The sequence below is a fragment of the Kryptolebias marmoratus genome, linkage group LG6, assembly GCF_001649575.2.
Source record: "Kryptolebias marmoratus isolate JLee-2015 linkage group LG6, ASM164957v2, whole genome shotgun sequence".
NCBI lineage: Eukaryota > Metazoa > Chordata > Actinopteri > Cyprinodontiformes > Rivulidae > Kryptolebias > Kryptolebias marmoratus.
Window position 1 is genome coordinate 20,608,580 of NC_051435.1, and position 7,954 is coordinate 20,616,533.

At 42.0% G+C, this 7,954-nt stretch overlaps 1 protein-coding gene across 1 annotated transcript in view; it reads left to right on the top strand.

Annotated features, from left to right (window-relative positions):
* The first annotated feature begins 4,269 nt into the window (after positions 1-4,269).
* Positions 4,270-7,954, top strand: part of itgb2 (integrin, beta 2) — a 24,239-nt gene continuing 20,554 nt past the window's right edge. Inside the window, exon 1 of the mRNA XM_017421078.3 lies at positions 4,270-4,454. The gene's annotated coding sequence lies outside the window, so the exon portion shown is untranslated. The remainder of the gene's footprint in view (positions 4,455-7,954) is intronic.

The window sequence follows — 7,954 nt, forward strand, 5'->3', positions numbered from 1 at the left end:
TCGGATCCCCCCCCCCCGCCCCGCCATTTCAAAATAAAATGTTTTCTCAGTACATGGTGTTCCTGTGTGGGACTTTTGAACTGCATTCGTACTACACACGACGTCCTCGGTGTTTGCACTGCTTAATCCAAACGCAGGTGAGAAAAGACGATTGCCAGCGTAGGTCGTGGGTTGTGGATGACTCTCAGCTTCTACCGCGTCAAATCTTAGCTCCATACCTGTAAAATCCACTACGATACAGCCATTTTTTATGTGTGATAAGCTCACAGCTGCGGTGGCCATAATGAATGAGGTTGAGTCCAAAAGTCAAACAGTCACAGATGTTCCTCCAGTGATTACTTTCTGAGAGTTTCCTTCAGGTCCGTCCAGCGGCTCATGAGGTATTTTGCGACAGAGGAGTCGAACGCGCAGACATGAGCAAAACCTTCTCACTGCTTCCCCTTTGGTGGTGGGCGATGGTGATCAGCAACATGTTTGTGACACAAGAGGAAGAGCCGCAGGATGATGAGACACTAGGCGTCAACCTAGTCAGTCTTTGTCTGCTTTAGGTGGCTGGGCGAGGCTTATGCACATTATTCAGCATTCACGCTGGTTTTCCTGTTCATAGTCTCTTACATACCTTCTTTGGATTATAAGTATTTATCTAGATTTACAGCTATTTTAACTATTCTTATATCAAAAGGCTCAGCTCACTCAGGACATTGCGGCTATGACTTCTAGGTTTTGTCATTTTAATACTTTTTGAATTATTTAACTTCATTTACATTTTTCTGTATTTGACACTAGTGGAAGACTTTTCAAATCCTTGAAAAAGTTTGTGCTCTTCGAGATACAAGCTTCATCTTTAGCTTTTAGCCACTGCTTTGCTAGGTCTAGCTTTTGTTTTGTTAATTTTAGCATCAGACATTTATTTTGTTAATTTTATCTTTTAGGGTCTATATATATATATATATATATATATATATATATATATATATATATATATATATATATATAGTTATACTATAGCTACTTAGCTTTGTTTCCGTTTCTTTAACAAATTTCAATAAAGCCATTCAGCGCTCAGCATTCACTCTGCATTTTTAAAGATGATAACATTTCCATCCATCCATTTCTTTTACCCGCTTCTCCTTTCCGGTCACAAAGAGCTGGTGTCATTATCCAGCTGTCATTGTGTGAGAGGCGGTACCTGTTGTACAAGACATATCCCCCATCAGCTTCTGTCTTGACCGTCTTCCCTCAAGTTGGCTTTTTAGCAAAACAAGACTTATGTGATGCAGCAACACTGAGTCAAAGTGCTGCAGGTCAGTAGAGATAATGAGACGACCCCACAGAAAAGGAAACTTGAACTTGACCGGTGCAAAAAGCTCCTCATAAAAAAGTGCAGCTTCAGGTGGAGAAATTGGTGATTTACAAGATGATTTGTTGGTATGAATAAGAACTTAAATGAGTGAAGAAGGGTCTGCACCTTTTCCTCAGCACAGGACTTGTTGTTGTTTCGATCCACTGGATCTTCATCGGGTCTATTTGCTAAAGGTGAACATGCTCCCAAAAGCTCTCTTAATGAGGTTTTAAAAAAGCACCAGGTGTGGTGAACAGGTGATCAACTTCTAAAAATACAAACTCCATCAAGTGCACAAGGAAACATCTTTACTGACAGCAATCTACCATTGCTCACTTCTTCCAGTCGTACATCGTGAAAGAAAACACCAAAAATCAGCAAAGACATACAAACACTTTTTCATACAACGTGAGTTCATGAAATACACAAAAACAACACAACCAGCAGCTGACCACCATAATAAATAGAACCATCCTAGATACAAATGTGGCAAAAAAGTCTGCAGACTGCGTGTTGGACTCTGCCAGGGCTGTCCCTTATTGTCTCAGATCCTGTTTGAGGTGTTCATGGACAAGATCTCAAGGTGCAGCCATGACCTTCAGCGTGAACTGATGGTGCACAGCTGGGATGAGAGTCAGCTCCTCCATAAGTCCGAGGCCATGGTTCTCAACCAGAAACGCGTGGAATGCTACCTCCGGATCAGGAGTGAGTTTCTGCCGCAAGCAGAGGAGTCAAGGATCTGGGAGTTTTGTTCATGAGTGATGGTAGGATGGAGATGGGAGATGGGTTGACTGATTTGAGTCTCATCCGCAGTAATTAAAGTGTTGCTCCGGTCTGTCATGGTGAAGAAAGAATTGAGTCGAAAGGCAAAGGTCTTGATTTTCTGGTTCATCTACATTCCAACCCTCACTTATGGTTGGGAGGTTTGGAGCACCCCCCCCCCTCCAAAAAAAATACCCAAGATTCCAGATCCAAGCGGCTGAAACGATCTTCCTGTCATTGGGTGGCCAGGCTCAGCCTCAGAGATAAGGTGAGGAGCTCCGTTATCCAGGGGAAGCTTGGAGAAGAGCCTCTGGCCTGGGAACACCTTGGGATACCCCCCCCCCCTCCTCCACCCACCCCGCCAGGAAGAGCTGGGGAGTGTCAGTCGGGAGAGAGCTGCCTGAACTTCCCCTCCTGACCCGGACCTGCAGCATCCATGACCCGAACACAGATAAGAGAGAAAATTTATGGATCGACAATATCAGGAGATATCTCCATAAAAATTATTATTTAAATAAAGTTCTAAGTTTACAGGAAATGTCTGATCTCATATTCTTGATTAAGACCCATTGGAGTGAGGATCTCCAGTGTAAGAATGTACAGAATGTCTCTTGTCTTTCCTCATGGATGGGAGATTAACAATATTTACCATGTGTTACCTGCGTTGCAGCTTTAAAGGGGACCTATTGTGCAAATTTCACTTTGTGCATGTTTTTGTACTTCTGTTTGGGTATCTACTGCTTCTAGAAACAGTCCAAGCACACACACACACACACACACACACAAAAAAACATCCAGACGTTTTTTGACAATAAGTAAATGTTTTCTGGTGTCTGCAAAACGACCTGTTTCAAAAACCTCAGGATTGTTGCGTCACAATCCCCGTTACCTAGCAACCCCGAGCCCAGCCCCTCACCTAGCAACCCAAGTGGAGCTCCACCCACTTTGTTACGTAAAAACTGTCATGTTTGTTCTGCTGGTTTTACCGCTGAACAATGTCTACTGAAAAATTAAAAAGTTCTGCTTTCGGCTGGAATTAAGAACATGTGTCCATGCATGTTCTCCCAGTCATGGAGAACAGAGCTGTAGCTTCATTTTATTTTTGATGGCAACGTCCCCGCGATATCGCCAAAGAAAGTTGTAGTTTGAACAGCTCACCTGTCCCAGAAACACGTCTCTGTTAAAGTCACGGCAGGTTTGTCTGAACTAACATTAGAACTATGGTAATAAATGAGAAGAAAAAAATAAAACTGATTTTTACCAGGCGGCCGTCTGGATGCTTTTCGGGTTTAGACCTGCTGATTGCCGCTGTCCCGACTCAACAAATGTCGGTTCAGAACCACTAAGTGCCCCTGTCCCAAAGTCAGAATCCTCAGAGTTTGAATTAATAACGATATAAATGTTTGTCAGATCTGCAGTGTTTAATCCTTCATAGTTTTTATGTTTTGAGACGGGACACTGAGTTAGGGGGTGTGGCCAACAGCAGCTTATTTGTATAATAGTGATGTAGCCCTAAAACCGCTCGAAACAGGCAGAACTGATCAGGTGAAATCTTAATATCTGAGAATGATTTTGTGTATTAAATGTCATGAACATGTTTTGTACAGCCCACAGACCTATCCTGACTCGTTCAAGGAAACATAATAGGTCCTCTTTAATACTCGGTTTCTAAAGAGCAACATGAAGAGCATGTCTGTATATCACTTAACATATTATAAAGTTCAGGCACTTGAGCCTAAACAGGGTTTTTTTATTTTTCAGGATGCAGTGTCACAAACTAAAATGCACCCTTACTTTCCGATTCTTGCAGATGAGGAAGAACTGAAGACAAAGCTTTTTTTTTTTTTGAGAATTAGGTATTGTGATGCAAGGCCGAGTCCCGAACGGGCATGAGTAAATTCCTCCGAAGCAGCATTCGTCCAGTGGGTGGTTGAATGTGTCACAAGTGGAAGTAAGTTAATGTCAACGAATGATGATGTTTCCGTTTCTCGTTAGAATAACGGGATCACAGTCATAGTCTGTGGCACTTCTAAAAATAAGCAATGTGAGCATGATCTGGTCACTAGTGTTGGATTCTGAGCAGCACACAGACAACACAACACTGTTCCTTTTTTTTGTGTTCAGCATAGTTTGACTTTCTGTCTGCAGCCCAACGTGTTGCTCAACAGAAACTTGTGGTATTCGGTAGCTGATGCGTGGTTTTTTTTTAGGGAAACAATCGTCCTAGTTCTCTTAAAGATATATATTGTCACTGCATCGGCTTCCTGTCTTGAGGGTGGAGTCTGCCAGTGTTAAATAGAGTTCACTGCAGCTGTCAGCAACCACTCAGGCATCCACCTTCTTGTTTCTGGTAAGTTTGCCTTCATTATATCATATCTTTATATAAACAGGACGCTGTTTAAATGTCACCAGCTTTGCAACAATTAAGCCGTAAGACTGCTGAGACAGGCCACGATAAAGGGCTGAAGTTCAGCTCCTTCTCCTCTGCTGAAAGATAAAGGAAGAAGATGACTGCAAACCCAACATTTCATTTTTAGGCCCCGACGAAAGTCTGGAACTACATCTGAAACGATAACTTACACGCTTCAGCTTGTACTGGTGCAGAACATTGAATTTGATGTATGGCTGAATGCTTTTCGTGTGAACGCACAGCTCTTCATGATGAGTTCAACATCATGGAGGAACTTACAGGAACTTTTATTTTTTAATAATAATAATTTTTTATTACATGTTTTATGAAACAGCGGCTCCGACATGCTGCCGTTGCTCTCTTTTAAATTTCGATGGTTACTGGGAATAATTACAACTTGTACTATAATTTATTCCTTTTTAATGCCTTTCTTCCTGTTCGAGAACACAAGAGTAAAACGGAAGTTAAAGCAGTTTTAAACATACTTCTGGTTTTAGGAGACGTGACTTTTTAAACATGTAAAAGTTGGTTTTATTGTGTCTGGGTCTGGACAGAATTTTCTTTATGACATGTTGTACAAATATGCGAGAAAGAACATTTATATATAAATATATGAAACTACTTTAATGAGAATACAGCTTCATGACATGCATTTATTGGGTGAATTGTGAGGTTTGTGTCTCATTTTTAACCTGAACCCATCATCTCTCTGTAAGTGTTCCACATTATCATTTGCCAAACCTCTCTGGGGACTTGAGCTTTTGTGCTCTTCCAAACACCTTCTGCTCTCCGATTAGCTCTGTTTTTTTGGTCTGAGAAAGAGGAAATGCATCAGCGAGCTAACATTTTAGCTTCCACTTTTTCTCCTTTTATGGTGCAAAGCCGTATCAAATTTCGACATCAGTCAGCTGTTTACAGGAAACACCATCCTTTTCACACACGCCCTTGCCAACATGATACCGACGCTATTATTTTCCATTAAAATTTTTTTTGTAGTTTTAGTCTTTGTCGTGCACTTTTATTTTTTGTGTGTGTGCTTTTTGACCCACCAGGTTCATATAGTTGACACAATCAGGCATCATAATTTTGCTTTTATGGAGACCTTTTTTTTTCTCTCCTCTAATGCATTGATGACACAAAATATAAAACTAGAATTAATTTAGCTTTAATCCAGCTCAGTTCTGGTCTGTTTCTATAGTTTCAATGAATGACAAAACTAAATTTCAGGGCAGATTAAGCCTCACTTACAACTCTAGGTAGGTGCTCCTACAGGGTGTCTAGGGGAGACATCTGGTCAACCTGGCATTGAGACTTGCTTGTGTTGAAGCTCGTAGAAGCTCGCAGTCTGGCCGTGGAGACTTTTAGTCCTGCACATGAAAAACTCTACGGGTCTTGTAGAACTAAAATCAGGAACACATACACATGACTAGTTGGGTCTCTGTGACGCATGGCCATTGTACAGTTCACATGCCTCAGCAGCACTTCACAAGTACTCCGCACTATTTTTGTTGCCCGCGACTCAGAAATATATCAGACTTTCTTCCCCTACGTGTGGCGAGCACGCGACCTGCATGCAACACCAGGGCCAAGCCTCCCACTATGTATAGGAACTGATAAGTAAATGAAAACTTTTAAAAGTTGGCTTTTAAATGGCTAAACACAATCACATATTAGCATCTCAAGTAAATTACAACCATGGCTCCTGGAGACTGGGGTGGACGAGGGTTAGCGTGTTAGTGGTTACGTAAGCCGGACTAGTGCATCGTCTGTTAGCGACAAAAGGTGCAGAACAATGGGGAAGTTGGGTTCATCCATCCATCCATCCGTCTTCTACCACGTATCTGTGGTCGGGTCGCAGGGGCAACGGGTCCAGGAGTGAAACCCAGACCTCCCTCTCCCCAGCGAATCTCTCCAGCTCCTCCTGGTGTTCCCAGGCCAGAGAGGATACATAATCCTTCCAGAGAGTTCTGGGTCTGCCCCGAGGTCTCTTCCCAGTGGGACGAGCCCAAAAAAACCTCCAAAGGAAGGCATTCTAATCAGATGCCTGAACCCCCTCAGTTGTCTCCTTTTGATGCGAAGGAGCAGAGGCTCTACTTCGAGCTCGCCCCTTGGATGACAGAGCTCCTCGCCTTATCTCTAAGGCTGAACCCTGGCCACCCCAGGAAGGAAGCTTATCTCAGCCGCTTGTATTTGACTCATATGATCCTAAATTTGTATTCAGTTGTTGTGAAACAGAAAAAAAGCCCAGACTGCATCATCTGTGGGGCTACTCAGCAACAAATGAGAGAATCGTCACATCTTCAACCAAACCCGTCAGTCAGGAAAGAGTCATTTGTGTCCTGAATTAGTCCTAAACAGTCACAGAGGCACAGACTGGGTCTCCATTGTTTATTCCAGGAGTTAAAATTAAAAGGTTGTTACTTTATTTTCAGTTTTTCTAACAATCGAAGCACTTTAAGGCTTGTTAGAGTTTTGGGACACGTCCTCTGTAACGGACCTCGTGTTTCAGACGTTGAAGAGTTAAAGTTAGGATAAAGAAGCAGGTCTGGTTTTAGGTTAGAGTTGGATGATCAGTTTGCTCGTTTATGTCAGACATTAGATCTGTTGGAAGTGTCTTCAGACTGCTTTAAATGTCTGCCTTGGAGAGCTTCCTTTTTTCTGAGCTGGGGACTCGATCTGAAGCGTTTGAGAACCACTGAAGGAACTCATATTTTTTTTGAAGACACCCCAGGAGTTCAGGCCAAGCATTTCTATTCTAAATGCCTGATAGAAATCAGGTAACAGCTGGCTGACTCTGTTATCTGACATTATCGAACATATGTGAACAAAAAAAAAAAGAAAAAAAAGCTGCTAACTACAGTCTTACTACAGAGTATTGGTGCCACTCAGAAAAAAAGGAGGAAGTTGCTGAGGGTTTTTTATTTTTATTTTTAAGTTTCGAGAGTAAAGGGTAAATACTGACACAAAAACAAATGTCAGTTTTGTTCACAGAAAAAAAAGTTGCTATGCTGATTAAAAAAAGGTAGTCTTTCAAGACTCCAGAGGAAACGAACCCGGCTGTGCTCCTGAACCTGACTGTATTTGCTTCATCTGTTACCATTAATCGTATTTGAGCTCCATAACCCTCAAATACAATAATATTTGCCTGGGTTAATAACTTCCTCAATACGCTCACAGTTCCTGGGGCTCGAGGCTGCAGGATCCGTTTAACTAAAGAGTGAGCTATTTTCATCAGATTCGGATGTTTAGAGAGAGTTCTTCTGAGGTTAGCACTAGGCGTTGTATGCTGGTGTAGATTCTCAGTCATCCAGGCCATGGTAAATTCAAAAAAAGTTAAAAAACAAAAACAACTGGACTTCTATTCTGTAGTTGAAGACGTTTCGCTTCTCATCTGAGGAGCTTTCTCAATTCAGAAATAGAGAGTGTGGAGTTGAGCTTTT